The 14,284-nt window shown below is 38.4% G+C and overlaps 1 pseudogene across 1 annotated transcript in view; it reads left to right on the top strand.

The window, feature by feature from the left end:
* LOC149194163 (putative LRR receptor-like serine/threonine-protein kinase At1g06840) overlaps positions 1 to 14,284 on the top strand; it is a 314,494-nt pseudogene that overhangs the window by 209,322 nt on the left and 90,888 nt on the right. The window lies entirely within an intron of this gene.

Raw genomic sequence — 14,284 nt, 5'->3', positions numbered from 1 at the left:
TTCATGAGCCTACTTTGATAATATGTTGTCTTCCATCTATATTATAATGCTATGTGTTTGGAAACATGAATGAAAATCCTTAAAATTATGTTTTTTTACAGCAAAAAATATTTAATGTATTTTTTACAATGATCGAGTCATTGAAATCGAGCTGGCCGAGTCATTACCGTTTCGGAGTTGGAGTCAGAGTCGATCCTCGACTAAGTTGGAGTCGGAGTCGGAGTTTTAAAACTATGTGTAGGCCAAGGAGGCTAATTCAAAATCCTTAGATGTATATAAATACAAGTGAGGTGAGATCATTTCTCATCATCACTTTGGATTTGATCTATCTCTTCTTTAGAGAATTTCACACTTTTTGCTAGAGGATGAATTGGAGGATCTATGGATGAATTTTGATGTATGGTTATTGGTTTATATTCTCTTGGAGCTTCTTTATTGTCATTTGTGAATGGTTGGATATACTTTACTGCATGTAAGTACATGATTTTGATGTTATTCTTGTTACTTTTGTGATATATGCTGGATTGGGATTTTTGACAAAAGCAGGGCATCGTCTGGTGCCTCTTGGGTTGAAATCAATCAAAATCACATATCAACAATCTCCCCCTTTGGCATTGATGGAAACACACGTACTCCCCCTATGATCACTGCTTCCCTTGACTCCATGCCTCTCATCTTCCTAACCCGCTTTCTCTCCCCCTTTGACATCAATGGCGAAGGATGATTCCCCTTGACAAACTGCTAGCTGATGTGTACTTGTAACTTGCCTCTCCCCCCCTGTCTGCTTGGGTAGATAAACGGCATTTCAATGTGAACTTGGGAGAATCCAAAGTTTTTGCCGAAGATACTCAAATGTCTCACGCAGTAAAGGTTTAGTGCATAGGTGAGCTATTTGCTCCTTTGTCCCAATATATTCCACCTTTATGTTCCTGTCTGCAACCTGCTTATGGACAAAATGATATTTGATAGGAATGTGTTTGGTTTTTGAGGGTATGACATGATTCTTGGAGATGCTAATAGTGTTGGTGTTATCGGATAACATTGGGATGGGCTTATCAAACTTCACTTGAAGATCCTGCAATGTTTGATTCATCTAGAGGGCCTGCATACAAGAAGTTGTTGCTGCTATGTACTTTGCTTCCGTTGTGGATAAGGAGACCGAAGACTGCTTTTTGCTCAAACATGATACAAGACAACTACCTAGGCAGAAAGCAGCTCCAATGGTGCTTTTACTATCATAAGGTGGTTGTAGCATTCTTTATGCAACATTCCAATCCTAATTGCATAAAAAAATATCCCTCTTAGATTGTTTGCATGACTCCATAAGGCCTAGGGTTTACTTGTCCCTTATCTCTCCCTTCGACTACCATTTAACAAATAAAAAATCATTTACATTTCGTTGTTTTATGAAATCTGATATAAATTTCTAAATATCGAAAATTGGATTTCATGTCAATTCTAAATATTTTACATAGACACTAACCTTTCATTTTAGACTTGATTTTATTTGATCATAATTCTGAAACTCCACTTAAAGTTCATTCTTCAATCAAAATTATGGTTAAGCCTAACTTGTTTTTCATTTTTCATATCAATTGCTTGGGTTATCTTTACATTCATCAAATCTAGAAATTAAATTTCTGCAATAAAAATAAGATTTGCAAGTTACAAAACTAAGAAGATCCCCTTGTGGAGTCTGGAGCGATGAACCCTAAATCCCTGAGTGCCGCCTCCCTTCTTTCGGTTGCCGCCAGGCCTCGGCTCGGCTCTGATGCTGATGAAGGCGCGCGTTCTAGCCACAGGGCGCTGGTTCTTCCCTTTAACGGTGATTGGCAGGTATTTCATCATTTGCTGAGCGCCCCCCTCTGTTCTTTAGCTTCCATTCGGGTTTCTGGGGTTGCCAATCTGCGGCCCTCTGTGGCTGCTTCTGGCACCCGCCGCCCCCCTCAGACTGCAAACGTGATGGCTAAGGATGATCAGGCGGATTACTCTCACGCTTCTCCTCAGATGGCGGCTAATGGGAAGACATTCTGTGATCCGGAAGGTTGCTCAACCTCATTATTACCTCCTCTGTCCCTCCAGAATAGCCAGAACTCTGGTTTTAATCTTCAGAATCCCCTCAGAACCCGGGATCTATCTCGATGGTTCTTATGGAGGCCTGATGGAGCGGGATGCATTGACAGTCTCAATAACGATGGAATACTCCCACCATCTCCTCTCATGCCCCTACGGCAGGTTCAGAAAAAGAATGCCCAGCAAAGCTCCTGCCTCCCTTTGTCTCAGATCTGCAGAGGAAAGAGGAACTCTGATCTCTTTGTCACGTTTCAGATCCAAATCAAGCTCATTTCTGGCAAAACTCTGCTACAATGGGTGAACTCTTCGGATCTAGTGCAGGACCTCAAGCATGCTCTGGATCTCAAGTTGGGAATCCCCTCGGCAGCTCAACGACTTCTCCACGAAGGTAAACAACTTGAGGATCCCTACCCTCTTTCTTTTTACAGCATTAAGAGAAATGCTTCCATTAATATTGCCCTTCGTCTAAGAGGGGGAGCTGTAGGACAATCATCCTCAGCCAAGGCATTTTCATACAAAGATGCAGTCCATGCACAGAAGCAGGAAAAAACAGTTCCACCAGTTCAGGCTCCCAAACCTTTTCTGGTGGACAAACTGGAGGAAACCCCCTCCATTGAAATCGGGCATCCAACGCTGGATGAGCAAACCCAAAAGTATGCAGAGCATGGCATTATATGCAGGTTCAATGGGCTGTGGCCACGCACAGTAGGCCTCTACCAATGGGTTCACTCCAACTAGACCAACAATTGTCAGGTTCTGTTATGCTCAAAGGGCTTTTTCATTACAGTGTTTGCTTTTGATGAGGACTACCAAAGAGCTTTAAAAGCAGGTCCATGGTTTTGGGGCTCAGCAGGTTTATTCCTCACCCCATGGTTCCCAAACTTTGATCCATCTACAGCAATCATCACCAAGCTCCCAATCTGGGTCAGACTTCCTAATCTCCCGGCCCACCTATGGCACTTTGCAGTATTCCAAGGGATAGGTAATTCTCTAGGCCACTTTCTAGACACAGACACGTCTAGAGGGGAAAAGGGCCTATACACCTTTGCCAGAATCTGTGCAGAAATAGACATGAGCAAAGGTCTCCCGGACAAGATCAATCTCAAGATTGGAGACTTCCACTGGACTCAGAACTTGGATTACGAGAACACAGCCTTCCGCTGCCGCAACTGCCATAACACAGGGCACCTTCAGAGCTCTTGTCCCTCGATGCCTGCCCAAAAGAAGAAAGCCAACCCCAAGCAGAAATCCAAAAGCTGGAAGCCTCATGACCCTCCCCCCATGGACGATTTTGATTTCAGCTCGGATGAAGAGGAGGAGAATGAGGAAGGAGTAGCTGCAAAGATGGCACAGGATCCGCCCTCGGCTGAGCCCGAAAATTTGTCCGTCCAACCACTCTCTCAGAAAAGAATTCATGAATCTTCTACCTCGGATTCAGATAAGGAAAACTCTCAGACTGCCTAGCTCAGTTTGCAAACCATGCCAGTTCAGCATTGCCCGCCTGATTGGGTCAAAGTTGGTAAAAAGAAAGGGAAAAAGTGTCGAATAGTTGACTCTTCCCATGTTGGGTAGAATCCTATGCTACGCTTTTGCTCCCTGGTTCTTCTAGTTACTTCTTGCTCAACTCTACTCTCTTCTCTCTTCTTCTAGGAGCCGAGGTGGATAGCCTATCCTTTCCGGCTGCCTGTGTTCTTGTGTTTCCTGGCTGTAATTTCCTGTTGTACTATACTTTCTATCAATAGATTTAATCTTTACCGAGAAAAAAAAAAAGATTTGCAAGTTACCTATTGGTTTTTTTTATATCTTTAAACAGGTTTAGAAAGTGGTGTTGACCACTACGTGTCAACTACCCGTAACAGTCCACCCCCTTTTCTTCGCAAAAAGGGATAGCGCTTGATCGACATGTCCGTGCCATTCGACAGTCATCGTCGACTTGATCATACTATGTTGTAAACCCAGTCTGCATGTGTGAATTGTAAATAATCTTAGCAGATATGAGTCATGTATGTAAATTGCCTAGGTGGACCTAATTTTCTAGTGATAATCTACGTTCCGGATGGTTTTTTGTCTCACTGATCCATGATCGGCAGAGTTTTCCTTCAGCCTAACCCCAAAGATGGAATGGATTTTGTCATTAGAATCTTAGGAGAATCCTAGTGTGTTGATCTGCTAGATTATATTTGGTCTCAAAAGTGGGTGGTCTATGAGGGTCTATGTCAAATGGGTTTTCCCCTTTGAAGTTGTAAAAGTCATGATGTAAAGTGTCTTGAGGGTTAGAAAATGTTTTAATCCCTTCATAAGTCCTAAGTCCTAGGTCCTAGGTGCCTTTTTTAAAGGCTAAGTTCGAGAATCCATTTAAAAATAAATTAAAAATTAAAAAAATAATTGAAAAATAAAAAATAATAAAATTTATAAAATAAATAAATAAAAATAATAAAATAAAGTAAAAACCTAAAAATAATAAAATAATAATATTTTTGAGTAAATAAATGCAGAATTTCAATTTTTAATGCATTAAAAAATTCGACGGATGAGATTAAGAGATATCTTGATCCTCATCGAGGATCGAGATCAATTTGACGTGGATCACTCGAACTAGCCGTTGGGAATTTTTCCTTTAAATAGGGTGCTAGGGGTCATTTGAGATCAGATTTGATCTGTGAGTCTTGTGCTGAAGAAGCTCTCTTGTAAACTTTTCCTGGTGCTAATAAAGAAAGATTTTGGGGTTCAAAAAATAAAAAATAAAAAAAAATAAAATCATCAAAAAAGGTTTCTAAGTTTTATTCTATATTGTGTATATAAATTGTAATTTAGATCTTAGTTGTAGACTTTATTTTATAATATTTAGTTTTAAATTCCATTTGTATATATTTAAATTCCATTTTTCATGTAGTTTAAATTTAAATGTTTTGTCTATTTTGATATAAGAAAAAATATTTAAAAAATATAAAAAAATCAAAAATTTTGAAAAAAGGCTAATTAAAGCTTGGAAATTCTTTTTCTAAAGTCTCTCCTCTGTTGTGGTGAAGTTAAATGTGCTTAAAATGTTTATATCTGGAGATTAAGTATTCGAAATCTGGTCAGCATTTAAGTTTCGTGGTTGTTCAAAGCATTTATTCTTTAGAAATTTAATTGCTAGATTATCGTTTAAGGCATTGTGCATTTGTTGAATATCTTATATTTTGCTTATAAATGATTGTTAATCATGGAATTATAAAGTTCATATTTCTGCAGCTTTCGATAAACAATCGTTTAATCATTAACTCCATAAGGCACTGGTCTATTAACTTAATAAAATCAAATAGGTGCTTGTTTTCCCTCGTGTCTCCCAACCCAACTGGTCCATAGTTGGTCATCCATTGTCCCATAGGGTCTACCCCCCTTAGCCGCGGGAGACAGGCTTAAACGAAGAGATCGGGGATCAGGGTGACAGCCCCCGGTCTGAGCGTTGTGACAATCTGTGCGACAACATTTTTTGGCGCCATTGCCAGGGACAGATTTTTTCTGTCCCTGGCGTTTGAACAACATTCATCTCCTCTTTTCATCATTCATCATTCATCTTTCTATCATTCATTTGTGCCGGCAACACCAACATTTTTTGGCGTCATTTGGGTCTCTTTCATCACCTTATCTTTCATCATATCAACAGCTACTCTTCAATTCGTTTCTTGTTTGGGTGGCGACTCCATTTCTTTTCATTTATTTTCCCAGATAGGAAGTCTCTTTCATATCAGCTTGTCGGTTACTTTTTGGATCCTAGAATTTGACTCATTGTTCAAGTGGCAACTCCACTTCTTTCATTTATTAATTTTCTTGAGTAGAGATCTCTTTCTATCATCCATTTGATCCCTTATTATTCATCATGGATTATTCGTTTAAACCATGTCATTTTACTGGTGTTCGCCATGATACTCCGGAGGTGGCCATTTCTAAATTACCTGTGTTCTCGGGTGGTGATTCACTCGCTGTTAAAAAGCATCTAGGCTGGTTTACTCGTATAATGATCATGTATTGTAGATCTCCTCAGTATAATCATGAAGATGTCAAAATGCGTCTGTTTGTCCTTTCTTTAGAAGATGATGCTTTGAATTGGTTTAATAGTTGTCCTGGAGATTCCTTCACTTCTTTGCAAGACATTTTCGATGCTTTTAAAGATAGATATGGTGATCAAGATAGCTCGCCTTGTGCCCCTAAAATTGTGCAACAGAATGAAAGTAATCTTATAAAAGGTCCAGTTGTCGATGAAAGATTTCAAGACAATGCTTCATATCAGAATTTGCCATCCACTTGTACCATTGCAGATCATAGTGGAAAAGTAGAAACAAATTGTAAAAACAGTGTTGACAATGAAAAGGAAGATCATAAGCAAATTATACAAGAACTGTTGGACACCTAATCCTAAATGGGTTAGTGTGGAAGCCGAACAGACCAAAGCAGTCCAAAAGACCTTGGGATCTGAAACCCAAGAGTCACGTATTGTACTATAAATGTATATCTCATGTTAATAAAAAAATGTATTGCATGTTTTATCTTTCATATCTCTCTTGCTGTCCATGTGAGTTTAACATGGTATCAGAGCAGGCGATTGCTGGTCCTGCTCCAATTTGAGCCACTTGTTTTGTTGTCTCTATATATATGTCAGTTCTGCCTTTCTCCTAATCAGAATTGAGCAAAATTGCCACCTTATAAAGTGTTTTACTGTGTGCAGACCTGCCAGTTCTGCCCATTACCTGTATACGTTGCACCTAACTCTCGCTATTTTAAGACTCTATGTCTGACATTACCTGCGTTCTGCCATATTCTATTTATAAGACCTACGCCCTGTTCATCTGAATACATTTAGAATCCATACGTTTCATAATTTTTGAACATTGTCTATCAGTCACATAAATTCTCCATAATTTTTTAGTGTCTGCCATTACCTGTGCTCTGCTCCATACGTTTGCTGTAATTATGACTATTGGTTTGCTGTAATTATGTTGCGTTTGCTGTAATCATGAATGGTCCATGAAAAGCGTATGCGTTGGCTCCGTTGATTGCTGGAGGAAAAATCGCTGTCACATTGAACGCTGTCCTGTTTGGAGTCTGATGGAGAAGCGGGGTATCGTGGAGATTTGAACACTTCTCCATGGTATTCTGGAAAACACTGCTCCAATCCACGCATGAAAAGAATGATGTCACATTGAAGAACGTTGTTACGTTTATACGCTATAGTTTTTCAATGAAAACGCATATAGTTTTGCGGAAATGATGTGATTTGAGGTCAAATATGCGTGGATATACGTGGTTATATTATTGGACCTTTCTTTAATCAGTTTTCCAGAAGCGCAGAGTTGCGTGGAACGTGTGCTCTTTCATTTGATGCTCCCGCTGCCCTTGTAACTCGCATCTGTCTATTACTGAAACGAACATTTTATGTAGCCTCCCTCTATCGAGGTCGCAAAGCAGATCAACCGTCGGCCTCCATACACAGTGTAATATGTTGAAATATTGTTGTGTTGAACTGTTGACTGTCCGCTGGTAGTGTTCTATTGTTGTGTGTTTTCTTGCCATCATTGGTGGTTGCACTGTGTTTCCTTTGATCACTTTTTTCAAGGACTTCGAACCATCGAATCTTTCGAGGATCTCAGTTAGTCATTGATGTACTGAAAGTTGAGTAGCTATTGACTGAACACTAGGATATTGGAGCCATGTAAAGTCATTCTGCAACCAATCTAAAGGATGAGCTGGAATTGTTTGTGCCTGGGGTGAGAATCACGATGATGTTGCTGCTCTTGTTAAAAAAAAAAAAAAACGTTGGCTGGGCAATCGATTTGATGTAACGAGAGCACTATCTGAAGTATGTCCATCAAAACGTTTTGGTTTTGAGCTTGAATCTGATTATGTGCTTTTTATATATGTAAAGTCGTTGGCTCAGGCTCATATCTCTCAAGGCATTATATCCCTGTGAAGCGACAGTTTTTTTTGGAAATTATTTTTGGGTTTTTTCGCATACAGGTGGATTTTCGCTAATCTGTCCCTGCGGCTTCAAAACAAGTGCCACGAATCTCTTTCTGCTCTAATCTGTAGCTCGAGAAACTTGACATAAAGCTCTGAAGATGTTCGCAAGGGTTACTCTGTAAGTCTTTCCAGCTGCCACGAAATTTCGAGCAGTTCTGAGGCCATTCTCCTCTAATTAAGCATATATTTCACAAACACTTGTGAAGGCGTCAGTTTGTAGATTAAGGGGCATATCTAAGTAGAAATTGAGACATCCGAAGTCTCTTAGGTTCTTGTTTTGGATTCTGATGCTGTGGTCGGTTCTTCCTTCCCATGCATACACTTTCTAGTCTCGGACACTTTTTCATAATATCGGTGCCTGATCTGCCCTGAGTGTGCCGTGTGAATGCCGTTTTTTTGAAGAGAACACCGCCTCTTGGTGAATTTAGTGGTCGGACGACGAATGTATGGGATCGAGACTCTGTCACAACGTTGTATTGAATTGCTGAGCGGTGGAATTTGAGTTGAAGGGTTAAAAGAAACGGGATATCATTAATTATCGGCCAATCGCGCGTAGTATTTTATGCAGGTGCACCAATAACGTGAAAGAGTGAAGGAACAATATTCACATTCCAATCCACTGCTGCCTTGCGTGGACATCAGTGAAAGAAAATAAAAACCGAATTATATTCCCATGGAGTATTGTATTTTGGTTTCCTCGAGATAACTTGAACGGTTACCAGTCAAAGAATTTTAGTCGAATGAAAATAAAGTGGTTTTTCTTCATAATGTCCACCCTGTGAATCGAGTAACCATAATGTTATATCAGCAATACTGTTGTCTCCGAATTGTTGCAGCTGCGTGCCCATTGTGATATCGTATAACAAGACATGAGAGAAATATTGAGTTCTGAGGTCGAATATCAACTTATTACAGATGCCATGTTTGCTGAAGTCTGCAAGGATGAAGTTCTTTGATGAAAATAAAGAGTTTTCCCTTTATAATATTGTTGACTGAGTTTATCTCTTGGAGGGGCGAATTAATATTGTCTAGCTAGCCAAAATATCTCCAGTTGGTGTGTGCCTAGACTTATAAAAGCAATTTTTTTCTTGTGGCTCGAGTTTATTATGATAGCACTGTCCTACGCCAAGTCACTACACATTTATTAGCTTGTGAAAAGTTTTTTTCTAAAATGGTCGAAGGGTGACATCAGTTCTGAGCGTGTTTTCCGCTATACCAAAGGCATATATATCCTCTATTTAACAGTTCGTGTTCCTCTCTTCATCCCTGGACTGATATATATATTATATTTGTCTGATTTATATGGCTGAATAGATTCATGTGGCCTCAACCTTGAGAGCTGAGTCATTATCTGTGTACCAGGGCAGCATATTTCTGTAATATAGCACTGGGGGATTATTATTTGCAGTTGCCGTTGCCCCAATTGTGGCATTGTATTTAAAACCCATTATAGTTTCTGTCTACCTATATATGCATTGATTCCCTGATTCATTTGCTGCACATTTATACAAGATATTGCTGTGAGTGGATATTACTTTTCTGCATCAAGTAATAATTGTGATCAGTTTTTAAGGTGTAAATCTGACATTGAAGAAAAATGGCCAGAATCAGTGAATTATTAGAGTTGATGAAAACTATTATACAATCTACTGTTGATAACACATTACAAATCAGCAAAGGATCTCTCTCAGAAATTCAGATATGTCTACAAAATGCACAGGAAAATATTGATTTTTTGCAGCTTGAATCTCAGCTACAACAAGAAGAATTAAAACAGTGGAGTCATCATTTTGAACCTGTTTCTGTTCAGAACAATGAAATAGACTCCCATAAACAGCGAGACAATATTGTTGAAGTTTATTCAGATCCAGTGCCCAATAAAGTAGCAGCTGTACATGCAGATGCAGAAACTCAATCTGCACTTCCCAAGCCCATCATCAGACCTTGGGAACAGCTTGTCCACAACAAGCACAGAACTGGTCTTGGATATGACAAGGACTTGTCCTTTCATATTCCAGACTATGCCAAGCCCATTCAGTTTCAGAGTGCTGGATTCATTCATGACAGTTCCCCTGTTCCTCATGACATTTCACCTCAATAGCAACAACAACAACAACAGATTGAAAAATGCCAACACTGTGATCGAGTTGGCCATCTGAAAGATCATTGTTTTGATCTTCATCTATGTAAGCACTGTCATAAAACCAACCATTCTTCACACAGATGCTTCAGAAACAAACTACCTGCAAGAACAAAGATTCATCTTGGATGGATCGCTTCTTGGCAATGGGCATCAACAGGCAAGAAGATATTCCAAACACATGTCAGAACTTGTTCCAGAATATTGAACAGTCTTGCAGTTGAGTTTTCTCCATCATCTCACCTTGTATCTTACAGGGGGGGAAATGATGGTCATCTACAAGCTTCAAAGCCACATCAAGCGAGCCTGAGCCACAACTTGCCACACCAGTTTCAGAGTTGTAGCCAGAGACAAAGATGCTCGTGAACATGCCTTCAGTTGGCAATCTGGGACACTTCCTCTAGCAGAAGACTTCAGCTTCTTGCCAGTTTTGGAAGAATTCTAGGAACACAATTGAGAACACTTCCTCTAGCAGAAGACTCCAGCTTCTTGCCAGTTTTGGAAGAGTTCCAGGAATTGCATTAAGCATTCCAGAGTTGTTGGTCATCCTTAAACCATCACAGGTTGAGACTTCCCTTTTCAGGTTGAAGTTTTACCTTTTATGCGGGGTGAGACCTCCCTTTTATGGTTGAAGGTTTCCCTCTTTAAAACAATAGGATCACTTCCTCTAGCAGAAAACTTCAGTCTCTTGCCAGTTTTGGAAGAGTTCCTGGAATTGCACTAAGCGTTCCAATGTTGGTGGTCATCCTTAAACAACTGCCCTTTATACCAACATTTCATAGAGCACATTCAGCCTAGTGCTGCCATGCATTTTTTGCACATTTTGTATTACAGCTCTCTTCTTGGACTCATACATAACCCTTCGGATTAAGGGGTGGAATTTTGGACACCTAATCCTGAATGGGTTAGTGTGGAAGCCGAACAGACCAAAGCAGTCCAAGAGACCTTGGGATCTGAAACCCAAGAGTCACGTATTGTACTATAAATGTATATCTCATGTTAATAAAAAAATGTATTGCATGTTTTATCTTTCATATCTCTCTTGCTGTCCATGTGAGTTTAACAAGAACTAATGCTGCTGGTAAAAAAAATGGAGATCAATCAAACTAATTACGCCAATGATGTGAGAATTTTATGCACCCACCTGGAAAAGTGTAATAGAGAGATAGAGATAATGCAAAATCAGCATACTAAGGAAATTGAGGCCATGAGGACTAATCATGACACAGAAATTAGTCTTATGCAAAGCAAGTTAACAGGCTTAGAGGAAAATATCACGACCATGCAAGCAAATCATAAGGAAGAGATAAACTCTATGCAGCATTGCTTAATGACCATAAAGGAAAAAGACGATAAAATAATAAAAGATATGGAAGCTAATCAGATATGTCTTCAGAAAAAGTTATTGACCATGGAAGAAGATCATGCCAGGGAAATCAATGCTATGAAAGTTGAACACTCTAGTCAAATAGATGCCATTAAAATACAATTTCAGATATTTCAACAACAATTGGAAGATGACAGAAACCAGGGAATGTCACTAGATCAGGAGCCTCCTTATCTGTTGCAACAAGCTCCATCTTATTATGAGGAGGTCATTGGTTTGATTGAAAGGTGGTTAATTGAAGGTGATCCAGTTAAAATTAAAAACGATAAAGATCATATGCAAGATGAAGAAAGACATGTCACACATATCTTACATACTTCATCTAAGAGCTTTGAAACAAAAAATTCCACGTCATCAGTAATACAGCCTGCCACAAAGAAGAAGCGCAAGAGAAAGAAAATGAGAAGAAGATTTGATGCATCAGACGTCTGCGAGCAGCTTGATTTTCGGATAGGAAAAAGTCCTACCATATGCAGAATTGGACATGGCACATCCGACAAGCAGCCGACGGATTTTCCTGAAAGTAGGAAAATGTTCAGTATACACTATATTGAACACATCTGATGCCATGGGGCATCCTTTGTATTGTATTTCTAACCCTAATCCTTGTCATTTCAGCATTTTATTTATGTTTTAAGATTAGATTTACTTTTCCAGATAGTTAATAAATGAAGAGCTTATATTTTTCAGGTGCTTAATGTTATATGATGATTTTTAGATGGACGCTACTTATGTTTTATTGTGTATTGCGTGGATGTAGATTCTGGATTCTAACATTACTGCAGTGCAACAACGTGTCCCCAAGTAGAGCCAGATGTTGACCACTACGTGTCAACTACCTGTAGCAGTACACCCCCTTTTCTTCGCAAAAAGGGATAGCGCTTGATCGACATGTCCGTGCCATTCGACAGTCATCGTCGACTTGATCATACTATGTTGTAAACCCAGTCTGCATGTGTGAATTGTAAATAATCTTAGCAGATATGAGTCATGTATGTAAATTGCCTAGGTGGACCTAATTTTCTAGTGATAATCTACGTTCTGGAAGGTTTTTTGTCTCACCGATCCATGATCGGCAGAGTTTTCCTTCAGCCTAACCCCAAAGTCGGAATGGATTTTGTCATTAGAATCTTAGGAGAATCCTAGTGTGTTGATCTGCTAGATTATATTTGGTCGCAAAACTGGGTGGTCTATGAGGGTCTATGTCAAATGGGTCTTCCCCTTTGAAGTTGTAAAAGTCATGATGTAAAGTGTCTTAAGGGTTAGAAAATGTTTTAATCCCTTCATAAGTCCTAAGTCTTAGGTCCTAGGTGCTTTTTCCAAAGGCTAAGTTCGAGGATCCATTTAAAAATAAATTAAAAATTAAAAAAATAACTGAAAAATAAAAATTTTAAAAAATAAAAAATAATAAAATTTATAAAATAAATTAAAAATAATAAAATAAAGTAAAAACCTAAAAATAATAAAATAATAATATTTTTGAGTAAATAAATGTAGAATTTCAATTTTTAATGCATTAAAAAATTCGACGGATGAGATTAAGAGATATCTTGATCCTCATCGACGGTCGAGATCAATTTGACGTGGATCACTCGAACTAGCCGTTGGGAATTTTTCCTTTAAATAGGTGCTAGGGGTCATTTGAGATCAGATTCGATCTGTGAGTCTTGTGCTGAAGAAGCTCTCTTGTAAACTTTTCCTGGTGCTAATAAAGAAAGACTTTGGGGTTCAAAAAAATAAAATAAATAAATAAATAAATCATCAAAAAAGGTTTCTAAGTTTTATTCTATATTGTGTATATAAATTGTAATTTAGATCTTAGTTTTAGACTTTATTTTATAATATTTAGTTTTAAATTCCATTTGTATATATTTAAATTCCATTTTTCATGTAGTTTAAATTTAAATGTTTTGTCTATTTTGATATAAGAAAAAATCTAAAAAAATAAAAAAATTTGAAAAAAAGGTTAATTAAAGCTTGGAAATTCTTTTTCTAAAGTCTCTCCTCTGTTGTGGTGAAGTTAAATGTGCTTAAAATGTTTATATTTGGAGATTAAGTATTCGAAATCTGGTCAGCATTTAAGTTTCGTGGTTGTTCAAAGCATTTATTCTTTAGAAATTTAATTGCTAGATTATCGTTTAAGGCATTGTGCATTTGTTGAATATCTTATATTTTGCTTATAAATGATTGTTAATCATGGAATTATAAAGTTCATATTTCTGCAGCTTTCGATAAACAATCGTTTAATCATTAACTCCATAAGGCACTGGTCTATTAACTTAATAAAATCAAATAGGTGCTTGTTTTCCCTCATGTCTCCCAACCCAACTGGTCCACAGTTGGTCATTCATTGTCCCATAGGGTCTACCCCCCTTAGCCGCGAGAGACAGGCTTAAATGGAGAGATCGGGGATCAGGGTGACAACGCCCGGTCTGAGCGTTGTCGTGACAATCTATGCGACAACAAGTGGTTTTCACCACTTCTTCATATCTGGAAATTACCTTCAAATATACCATAAACCAGATTTGTGTTATAGATTTAATGTGTGGTTCTTTTATGTCTAGCTGGATCTAGTTGGTGTATGCTTTCGTTTCTTAATGCTGGAATTTATTTGTATGAACATCACATTATTGTATCTTCTATGTGTTAAATCTTCTTTGCAAGTATTATCTCTGTTTGAGTTT

The sequence above is a fragment of the Pinus tabuliformis genome, chromosome 2_2 (genome assembly GCF_031772625.1).
Source record: "Pinus tabuliformis cultivar Carrire ecotype Pingquan chromosome 2_2, CPIR1, whole genome shotgun sequence".
In the NCBI taxonomy this organism is placed as follows: domain Eukaryota; kingdom Viridiplantae; phylum Streptophyta; class Pinopsida; order Pinales; family Pinaceae; genus Pinus; species Pinus tabuliformis.
Note: the sequence above shows the minus strand (reverse complement) of the source record. Positions and strands in the feature narration are given on the sequence as shown.